Source organism: Balaenoptera borealis (genome assembly GCF_965194805.1).
Source record: "Balaenoptera borealis genome assembly, chromosome: 2".
Taxonomy (NCBI): Eukaryota; Metazoa; Chordata; class Mammalia; order Artiodactyla; family Balaenopteridae; genus Balaenoptera; species Balaenoptera borealis.
In genome coordinates, this window is record NC_138867.1 from 87,301,372 (window position 1) to 87,313,510 (window position 12,139).

The window sequence follows — 12,139 nt, forward strand, 5'->3', positions numbered from 1 at the left end:
CAAATGGATGGTTTTTCTCATCATACCTACAGCACACTTCGAAGTGAGCTACACATACCGTAGTCTCCTTTGCAAGTCCCAGGTGAGAAGAATCACTTCATCCTCAGCACAAACCCTTTATAGAAGGGCATTTTTATTCTAATTGTTTACCCTGATACACCTGAAACCTTACCTATCGAATGGCTCAAGTACCAGTGACATAATTTGTTTCAAACAAGATAGTTATCAGCTGTTCTACAAAGTCTTCTATTTGATGTTTACTCATTTTATGTTTTTTCGCTTAACCTTATGACAAAGAAAACTGTTGCAATTTCATCATGATTCAAGAAAAATCTATGAGGATGTCAGCAAAAACTCTTTAACCAACAAAAAGTGGGCCAGAATTAGAAGACTAGATTTTCCAACTCTCACCCAAACCTCTATAACATTTTTAAAAAATCACTATCCATTAGCCCTGAAATTTGAGATATCATTCAGTTTTAAATTCACCAACCCATTTCTAATACGTTGTTTATGCACATGGTACAACATTCAAATTTGCAAAAATTTATTCTTGAAAGTAATTAACCCTCAGTTGTCTCCATCTGCCAAGATGTCTTTCTTTGAAGCTATAGCTATACAGTCTATGAAAGCAACACCCACACAAACACAGAGGCATAGGAAGCGATTATTCATTGATCTGTATTTCATTATTTCAAATTTTTTAAGTTAAATTGTCTTAAATCAACATTTTTGTGCACATATTTTCCATACATGTAAATACAACTTTAGAATAAGCTACCAGAAATGGGATTATAAAGACAAAAGGCATATTTGAAATTTTGGATAGTATTGTAAAATTGACTCAACTAAAGTCAACTTCACACACACACACACACACACACACACACCTTGTAAACCCATATATTGTGTGTGTATTTTGCCCTTTTGCTCTGATACGAAAAGTATGATATATTGCATTAGTTTTCTACTGATGCTTTAACAAATTTCCAAAAACTGAGTGGCTTAAAAACAATGAAAAACAACTTACAGTTCTGTAGTTCAGCAGTCCAGCCTGGGTCTCATTGGGCTAAAAGAAGATCAGGGAGTCAGAAGAGTTACATTCCCTTCTGGAGTCTCTAGAGCATAATCTGTTTCCTTGTCGTTTCCAGCTTTAAGATGATGCCCACAGTCTTTAACGCATGGCCCCCTTCCTCCATCTTGAGTAACAACTGTTACATCTCTGCGTGCCTTTCTTCAACACTCACATCTTCCTTTGACTCACTCTCCTGCCTCTCTTTTCTACCTTTAAGTACTCTTGCAATTAAATTTGATCCATCTGGATAATCCTGGGTAATCTGCCTATCTTAAAGTCAGCTGAGTAGTAAGCTTAATTCTATCTGCAACCTTAATTCCCCTTTGCCATGAAACTGAATATATTCACAGATTCTGAAGATTAGAATATGGATATCTGTGAGGCAAGGGGCATTATTCTGCTTACTGCATAAATAGATTGAATTTCCATTTATCTTATTTTAAATTAGATTGATCACATTTTAAAGAAATATTTTGATTCTTGTTGCTTCTTTAATAAAAATTAGTGCCCCATGTATTTAATGTATTTTATTTTGAACGTTATGTAAATGTGGAAGTATAAGATTGTTCATCGAAGTAAAAATCCTTCAAGAGGCATATCTTTCATCTGATCTTAAAATGAGAAGTTTAAAAAAATATTTTAATAAAAATGTCTTGAATATATTATTTATTCAAATATTAACTATAGAGAGTCATTTTGGTATATTTTCTTTCATGGTTATTGAATAAAACCCGTTTTGCCTAGTAATTTATTAGCTTTTCAAAGTTGTTTTAAGTCCGTAAGTTTAAGGGAAAAGAATTTTCTGCTATTGATCCCCTTAAGATTAGATAAAGGAACATTCAGCTTCAGCTGAACTGTATCAAATTCGGCTAATTTCCTCCATCCTGGTTTTCAATCGGCTGCAAAGATGGTTTGAGGAGGAGCTGAAAATAACAGCTATCCTCTCGTGAGCTTTAACATTTGCTTTTAAGTAGACTGAGAATAAATTCAAATGCAAAAGTGGAACATATTTTGAAAATAAAACATTAAGATTTACTGCTTGTATCTTCTATATTTTAATACTATATCAGAAGATTAAAATACTGAAAACTGGTAATATGGTTTATGTTAGGTGAATATGGAAGGTTGGTGAATATGAAAGGTTCATTTATAAATTACAAAGAAAATATATGCACATTAAAATTCATCTAATTCTTCTGAAAACTACTAATCCACAACCGGTCTAATGAAAAACATATTATATTTTGTGGGGAAACTTTTAGGGGGAAAAAGATGAGTGCTAGCATCAGTTTAGAGAACACAAATGTATGACCATTTTCATAGCTTGCTATGAAAACAAAATAAAACAAGTAAACAAAGAAAAATAATATGTAGAAATAGGAGTAAGGACATGTTTTATCCACATAAGTACTTATGTACTTTATATTCTGTGCAGTTTTTTGTTTAATCCTCAACACAAACCTGAAAACCAAATACACATTTTGTAATATATAATGTCATGTCCTGATTAAGGTAAAAACTTTAAATAAGGATAACCATATCCTTATTTATTGGACTAATAATTTTCTGTTCCCTTTAATTTCATAACATTTATAATAAAATATCACATATTTGGTTGATAGCAAATTCAGGAGATTCATTTACTAGCCAAATAAATCTGTTATTTTCTTGGTGCAACAGGCAAAATATTCTTCTTTGATTTATAGTATAAAATTGCAACTTATTATGATAAGTGGAATCTAAAGTTACATTACTGACTACAACTATAAAAAGGGCTAGCAGTATATATTAATTGTATATACTTTAAAATAGTTTGCCAATTTGGACTGGTTTCAATTTCTTTACAAACATTCTATCTTAGATTTATTTTCTTCATTTTTTTCTGACAGAAAACTAAAGTTTAAAAACAAAAATTATAAAAATTTGATTATTTCACTGTCTAAGCTAATCTTTGGTTCATGTCAATTTGAATTAATTCACACAATCAGAAACTAATGTGTGTATTTTAAGATTAAAACAGTGAAAGGTGCCAGAAAGAAAGAGTTAATATTTAGGTACAGTTGATTCTACCTATAAAACCACATAGAAAAGCTTCATTATGGATTCTAATGTCTCTGTCAATTTTTTGCTAATGCCTCTATCAATTTTCATAATAAACGAACTCTACATTCACTTACTTTTAACTACTTTTATAATAGAGGGTAAATTCCAAACATCTGGTCTACAACATTGGATAAAAAGATCACAAAGGCATTGCTTGCTATTATTATATGCTTGCAAGATATGTTTAAACTACTGGCAGAACTCTGAAAAATGAGACGACATGCAGAACACATATAGCATAGTATTTCAATTAGTATTTTAATTATGCTCTGTGAAATCTAGGGATACTTTTTTATTTCTTAAAAGTAAATGAAGTAAATCTCATCAGAATTATCTACTCCTATGGATAGCAATTTATATGATAAACCACTTTGATCTACAACTGCGTTGCAAAAACCCAGTTGTCTCACACTGTTCATGGAAGTCAGTAATAGGACACAGACTGGGAGCTATTAAAGCAATAACAGAATATTAGGATGTCTACTCAAATGTCACAAATGAGTACTAGAATTTTATATAATTCTTGTAGAATGTTATAATATTGTAGTGTTTCCTTTTGTTTTACTGTTTAGGCAGTAACTAATATTGCTAATGTAATTATGTTTCCTATCCATAGAATCCAAGTTGAGCCCCAAATCATAGTATTATATTCATCATACAAAGTGAATTTTTTTCCTATTCTAGAAATGGCTTTTTACTTCTGCATGGTTTTCAAACCGAAAAATTTTGTTAAATTTGTATGTATTATATCTTGACAAAGGACTAAGTATTAAACCTTAGTAAATTTTATTAAACTATTTCAAAATGTCAAAATCAAAGCAGCATTTTTTATTGTTAAAAAATTACATAAAGCAATATTAATGTCAGAAAATGAAGACACTATTATTTCACATAGCCATGAAAATTTTTTCTCTAAAAACAAGTTATCTATCATCTTCTTATCAGAAAATTCTTCTTTGCTTTTTCATCAAGTTCATCACCAGTTAAAGTCATTCGAGCACAACAAAAATTGTTTTGATTTTAAATGTGAAAATACTGAACTATTAATATTCAATAATTTTTCAAAAATCAAACTCAGTTTTGGACCTACATTAAAAATAAATTCTAAATTTTTGCTTAGCCATCAGAACAAAGCCACTATTTCTTTTTGATGGTATAGAAATATTTCTGTGATGCTTAGATTACAAGATATTATCAGTTCTATGGACTTTGGTATTGATCAAATTCATGATCAAAATTATTATTATGGATTGTGGGGTGAGCATGAGAAAGTAAATAATTGTGAAGGTGGTTGGGGAGAAAGCATCATAAGAAAAATTAGAAACATTTGAATAAATACATAAATATGTGTAAATGAGGTACAATGCATTGCATTCCATTGGAAGAAGATAATAAAGTTTAGTTCAATAGACATGGTAGAAAGTTGTCACTTTTGGTATTTACAATCTTCTACAAAATAATAGCCTTAGTCACTTTGAACACTATCTGCACTTTTGCCCTGATAAAATTCATGGGCAACTGGACAGACAAGCTTCTGAAAATAGACTGGGACAGTTGTCATACTTCTAATAAAAGCTTAATGAAACTTAAAACTATCTCATAAGTCCAGATGGACTAAGGTTATACTATAATTCTTGCTGTTTCTGTAAGTTACCTCAGTCTATGCTTCTGGCTTCTGCAGAAGTGTTATGTCAGTGTGACATGCCTTGTGGCAATGTATGATTTCTGTAGAAATTAAGAGTGTTTACCAATGAATCTTTTGGACTCCTCAAAAATAAATGTGGATGATTACTCGATGTTATTTTTGTCACTCATAAAATACTCAGGAAACTTCCTTTCATGTGGCAGGATCTACAACTGCTTGCCTTCTTCTCTGGACAACACAAGTTTCCTCTGTATGCAATAATGTACTTGCTTAGCATTTGACTGTGTACCAGAGCAATCTAAGTCATACTTGCACAGCTTACCAGATTTTTCTTTTCATGCAGGAATATATCTTAAAAGCCTAAGCTAAGGTTTCTATTCTATATGCATAATGAAAACTCTGTACTCCTGCTGGGGGCCATTTTCTCAGCTTCCTACCCAGTAATTAAAAGACCACCAGTAAGCATATTGCCCATAGAATTTAAAGAATCAAAACATTGTTCTTAATACCCCTTTTAGCAAAAATTATTTTATCATTTTTCTTCCATTTTCTTAACATTTTAAATAAATTTACTACTGATTAAAGCCAAGGTTATTTCTTAGCATTGTTTAATCCTCTTTACCTACTTAATTAGCATCAGGTGTTTTTATTTTCCTGTGCAAATTTGTTGGAGGATAAAGCTCTGGGTGTGTGGCTTATCTGCATATGATAAATTTTTGATAATAAAATATACAGATTAACAAAATAAGTGTCTTTTGGGTAAACCATTTTTGAAAAAGAAAAAGGGTGTGAGTCAGTTCACCAATCTGAAATACACATATTTTTAAAAATTAATTTTTATTGAAGTATAGTTGTTTTACAATTTTGTGTTAGTTTCTGCTGTACTGCAAAGTGAATCAGCTATATGTGTATATATATATCCCCTCTTTTTTGGATTTCCTTCCCATTTAGGTCACCATGGAGCATTGAGTAGAGTCCCCTGTGCTATACAGTAGGTTCTCATTAGTTATCTATTTCATACATAGTAGTGTATATATGTCAACTCCATTCTCCCAATTCATCCCACCCCCCTTCCCCCCCGGTATCCCTACGTTTGTTCTCTATGTCTATGTCTCTATTTCTGCTTTGCAAATAAGTTCATCTATATTGTTTTAAGAAATAAAGATTATAATATTTTATATTTTTCTTAATGTAATAGCATGTGATGAAATCACATCTTGCAACAAAATCGCAATTATATTTTCCGTATTCTGTCTTGCCAAAGAGTTATCCTTTACACATCCAGTGATTGTGCACATATTTGTATGTGATGAACCTAAGAAATACTGTGAGACAGCTATTAAACAAACGAAAGTCTTTATCTCAGACGCTATGGGAGAAAGAAGATAGTTAGACAAATTTTAGCCTAGAAATTTAGTTGAGTAAGGACAGGGGAAAGTGTTTGTGTAGTCCTGAGGAGATTTAAACATTTATATGAGAAAAATGCATAAGGGCTAGAGTGACCCAGATACTTAGTGTGGTAAATGTTTACTTGATATTGTGCTTAACTGCCAACATAATGGATTCTTCCAAGGGAATCAGATAAATGCTTAGCATCATAAGAACAAGAGAGACAGATTAGATATACAACTTGGTAAAGAAACATCACTTCTCAGGGAGGAGGCAGGCTGACTTAAGGGACTCTAGGATCTAACAACATAATTTGCATTTAACTTACTAATGTTTATATACTGTTCACTGTTTAATATCTGAAAAAAAGTATTTTTAAAATCCGTATAACTCTTTGAATACCATAATGCCAGTAAACTGCATTAGAGCAGTAGAAATAGAACACAATAAAGAAGCAAAGAGATCACTAAGAGAAACCATTCTCTTTAAATTTAGAATAGAGAGAGAGGGATCAGAGACAAAACACTGGCTGCCTATGAAGCTATCGCAGGCATTTTACCTCACAAAGCAGGGAATATAACTGTGGCATTACTTAATAATTCTATACAGTTAAATTTCCAATCTAAAAACTAAAGTTTTGAGAAACAAAGAAATATACGATTTTTAACTTACCAAATTCAAATAAGTTGAATTTGAAATCAGTAGTTCTCATAGTATTTTATTATTAAGTAGATCCTTTTAATTTAAAAATCCCTAGAATAAATACACTATATTAATTCTCAATTAAAAAAATAAGTTTAGACTATCTTTGTTGTTTTATTAAGAGAGTCTAGTGAATAACAATTAAAGACTTGGATCAAGATTGTTTTTTTCTTGTGTGGACTTTTGTATTTAAAGATCCTTTAACATTAAACACACTTTAAGACTTGTTTACTATATATATATTTTTCTCTCCTATTCCAAATATTATTTTTGAATGTGATTTTTCAATTATTTTCTACACAATTTAACATGTTTGCAAACCTACTGCCATATTTTAATAAGAGGTTGTACCAACCTTGATTTCAAGCTTTGTTGGGAAGTTTCAAAGTATTAATCATAAAGATGAGCCCACCTTTAAGGACATTTTTATATATCCCAAAGAGCAATATTCTAGACATAGCTATGGGAAAGCAAATCTACATACTTATACAGTTTCATTTTCTTATGATCATTTAAAAATCATCCTAGCAATAATTTTTTTCTGGCAATCCTGTAATATTCTTTTATTTCATGGGTTCTCTGCTATCTTAACAAAGCTAAGGAGAAAGGCTTCTCTTAATGTAGTGGAATTCTCATCATCTCTTAAAAGAAAAAGAAAGAAAAGTTCAATTTGAGTGTGACTTTTTAGTTGCTTCTCTACTTTATTCACTTTCTTCTAAATCACTAAAAGTTTGGAAAATAGGAAATTTCAAAGTTGCACAGTCACATGAATCAAGTCTTCAGACTTAATGGTGAAATAGTATCGTGTATGAATCTGGGTGCTCTGATGAAGGGTTATTTTCAGTAAACGTTGAAAGGTTGACAGCAGCTGCTTTGTAGATGTGGAAAAAAACCAAGTTGACACCAATCATATAAAATTGCTCGTTTAATGGTAGGAATTTTTTAAAAAGAAAGAATTTCTTTGGAGTACTGATTTTAAGACAGGGAATACAGTTCCTGGAAACTTCTTATGCAGTTATAACTGACTCAAAAAGTGTCAGAAAAGAGAATAAATACAAAATTTGCTCTCCTTGTGTTCATAATTTTTTTTCCTCTATATTCAAAAATTTTATTCACAATCATAATCATATAGTAATACCTTATTAGAAGATCATTCTTGGAACATAGCACATATAATCAAGGACAATTATGAAACCTAGTATGAATCATAACTGACAAATCCTGAGACAATTCTGCCATTAGAGATACATATTTCTTTTTTCATTTTAATCTCCTCTTACTTGCTCAGTTATTACAGAAATCAGAATATGGGAAGAGACTCAGCAGTGCTGAGTAATGATGAATTTTAACAATTAGGGTTGGATGACTCAGAGTATAATTGTATACTATCCTTTCTATTTGTTAACTCTATTTTGCTCCTGTGATAAAGACAATAGTTTGAGAATGAAGTAGCCAAACATCAGTCTATGTTAATACACTTTTAGCTTGTTGCATCTAAAATAGATTGACAAACCAATCTTAGACTATAAATTGGTTAAGATTATGATGCCAACTAAAACCTATGTTCAGAAAACTCAGCATTAAAAGCAGTGTTATTTTTGGGAAAAAAACAGATGTGATTTGTAACTAAATTCTATACTCACTGAAAGAATGAATTCTCTAACAGATAGAATGCAATTTATAACTGAATTCTATATTCTCTAAAAGATAGAATGAAAAGATGGAAGAAGTAACATTGGCATATTCGAGAATGATCAGTCATTCTAACATTGTGTGGTCTGAATGTTCCTCTTTGTTTACCATCTTCACTCAGAGCAGGGCTTTGGAGATCCTGTGAAGTGGTAAAAGATGGAAATGGAAAGGGAAAGAGAAAGTGAAGGGGAAGTAATACAGAATCCAGAAGTGCTGTCTTTAAGCCTACTTTAATGACTACTCTAAAAGTTCTTTGAAATAAAACAGTTGTAATCCATATTTTTCTCCTTTGCCTTCATAATATATTTACCTATTTCTCGAACTTGTATTATACGTAATTAAATTTTTTTATGTCTTCCTCTTTCAAATAAATAGTTTTTGCTGAAGTAAATTATATCCTTTTATTTTTCAAGAAAAAACAGAAGCATATTGAATTAAAAGTGAACGATCTCTTTACCCTTTCCATATTTTTAAATTAAAAAAAAGTTATTCCATTTAAAAATTACCCCAGAGTAAATGATAGCTAACAATTCCATACTTTTTCTTCTTTAATATCTAGCATAATATAAATACAGGTAATTTAGGTTTGGACCTTGGCTTTATGTCAACAGAATCATACTGAACTATTCTTTAACCTCCTTTAATCACATTATACAAAATCCTGGAAATTTTCCCATGCACATAATTATGAATTGCACCATTCTTTATAACTTGTGACTTGACTTTAAATGATGATTTTTTTTTTCAAATTTGTATCTCACGTTAGTAATGTTTGGCAAACCTAGTTGTCTCCTTGCTTGTTGACCTTCTGCTCTTGGATGTCCTATGAGCTAGTCAATTTCAATGTCTAGGTGTTCCTCAATCTCTTACTGTCACTTCTGCACTGCCAAATAATTTACAAGGCCCTACTTAACTGCTCATGACTAAAACCTTGTTGTCTTCCTTGATAGATCTACCAATATTTTTCTCTCATATCATGACTCTGCAATGTTCAATAGATCACATTTTATTAATGAGTATATCATCCGTAAGACTCTAACATTTCCTATCTCTCATATCACTTTAGTGATCTTCTTTTTGCAGTGGCAATAAATTGACAGGCCATCATCACAAAATTTTAAACAATATTACTACTTTCCATACTTCAAATCTGATTAATGCTTGCCATGGCCCTCAGTTTAAAAAAATCTATCACATTTAATCCAGTGACTCCATTCTTTAAAGTGTTAGCAATAACAGATCACAGATACAGTGTCAGGACAAGTAGGGACATTTTCCAAATTGTAATTAATACCAATACTTATGACAAAATTTGATTTTATTAACTGTTATTTAACCTTCTATGCTTAGTTTATACCTGTTCTCATAGTAATTTCAAAAAGGCCTAAACCATTATCCTTAAGCATCTGATGTCTACATATATATTCAGGGCAGCAGTAAAGCTTTCAGTTTAATGCTCCTGTGATACATTAAAAAATAAAAATAATTTTAGTTAAAAAAAACTCTTTAAAAACAATTATACCTTTTGCTGTGAATAAAAATACAATCATTGGAAAATGGGTCCAAATAAGTCAAAGGAAATTTTTTTAAATTTGAGGTTCCTACACAGAAGTCAAGATTCAATAGGCTAGAAAATGACCATTGTAGATTTTTGAAGAGGATATCATGGAGATATGAATTTACTTAAAGTACTCAAGTATCATTGCATAGATTGATTGATATGGACAAATGTTGATTCAATAGATCATTAAAGTAATACAGAGATGGTACACTATTACAATTTACAGAAAAGGAGAAAAAGTGGGAAGTTTAAGAAGTACTTCAAATATTAAAACAACAATAATACATTGTTGCAGAAAAGGTAATTGTCAATGTCTGGAGAAGGAGGAAACAACTGCAAGGGTGATATATTTGCTGTTCATTTGCATCAACTGGTCTCTATCCTTTTAAAACTGTTTTTCCGAGGAAAGGAATTGATGATACCTTGCATCATCTCTTGGTGTGCCCTTCCTGTCTATCCTGGGGTTGATACTGGGTTTGATTCATTGTTATTTATATTAGCTTACTCAATTAGTTTAGACTCTAATTCCCACAGATTGTGGAAACAGCAAAGTAAAATAGGGAGGGGGCAAATTATCTTTCTTAAGCTAATAACCATAGTAGCCCTTTATATCTTCTTAAATATTCTTTCTAAAAATTGTTATTTTTAAGTGAGATGTACATAGAATGTATTTTGCATAAATTTGCAAAGACCAGGGATTGTTTTAAACAATGTTGAATGATAAAGCTAATTGCTCAAAGAATGTTCTAAAAGGATTAATTTTTTTTTTCTGTTATTAGATGTAGGGTTTTCTATAAAATTAGTCAAAACTACTGTTTATATTCAAGGCCCATTTGTTTAATAAGTTATTATCTTGCTAATGGAGTTCCTTTAAATGTATAAAACTAGAATAGTGATTGGCCACAAGTTTAAAATATTATCTTTATATAAGCTACTTTTTAATGAACTTAGGTTCATTTATCTTTTGTGCAATGTTAAAGATGTAAATACACTATAACTGGTATGCAAGGAAAATATTACTCACTGTATTTCTTGTGGATATTGAAAGTGACTTGGTTTTCAGATGTTTATTAGCTCAAAATACTGAAAGTATATGCTGATCTTCCAGAAACTCTTCTATTTTCACATTTCAAAAGATAAAGAAGGACTAATGGTCTGTGAGTAAACATATATATATATATATATATAATCTCTTTTGGTTTTTTCCATCTTTTTTTTCTTAATATTTTACTCATAGCTGCATGAGGAGCAAATGAAAACTTGCTCTTATATATTAGCTTATATGTAATATAAGCTTTAAACTTATATTGTGTTCAACCTTAAGGATATTATCCAAATCTTCCTCTTGGGTTGCTATTTTCACATCTCAATTTCTAATGAATAAAAGCATCTTTACCCATCCAGAGTCTTTTTAATATCCTTAGCCTTTTTGTGGTTGTTGCTTCAGCTTTTATTTAATAGCTGCTACTACTCAGTGAACAAATAATTTCTAGTTGTTACTGATGGATGTGTTTTTAATTGATAACCATAATGATTACATGTTTCTTATATATATAATGCAAGACAAGAATTTTAAAATTGCCTCATGAAAAGTAATATATACAGTAAACACATAGGAGCATAGATTGTCATTAGGTTTGATCATTTATTTACATGAAATTATGATAAACAAAATTCTTTTTTTTTTAACATCTTTATTGGAGTATAATTGCTTTACAATGGTGTGTTAGTTTCTGCTGTATAACAAAGTGAATCAGCTATATGTATACATATATCCCCATATCCCCTCCCTCTTGTATCTCCCTCCCACCCTCCAAATCCCACCCCTCTACGTGGACACAAAGCACCAAGCTGATCTCCCTGGCTATGCGGCTGCTTCCCACTAGCTATCTATTTTACATTTGGGAGTGTATATATGTCCATGCCACTCTCTCACTTCGTCCCAGCTTATCCTTCACCCTCCCCGTGTCCT

At 31.0% G+C, this 12,139-nt stretch overlaps 1 long non-coding RNA gene across 1 annotated transcript in view; it reads right to left on the reverse strand.

The window, feature by feature from the left end:
• Positions 1 to 10,972, reverse strand: part of LOC309622583 — a 315,673-nt gene extending 304,701 nt beyond the window's left edge. The window contains exon 1 of the long non-coding RNA XR_014241000.1: positions 1,031 to 10,972. This is a non-coding gene — a long non-coding RNA (uncharacterized lncRNA). The remainder of the gene's footprint in view (positions 1 to 1,030) is intronic.
• Positions 10,973 to 12,139: the final 1,167 nt, after the last annotated feature.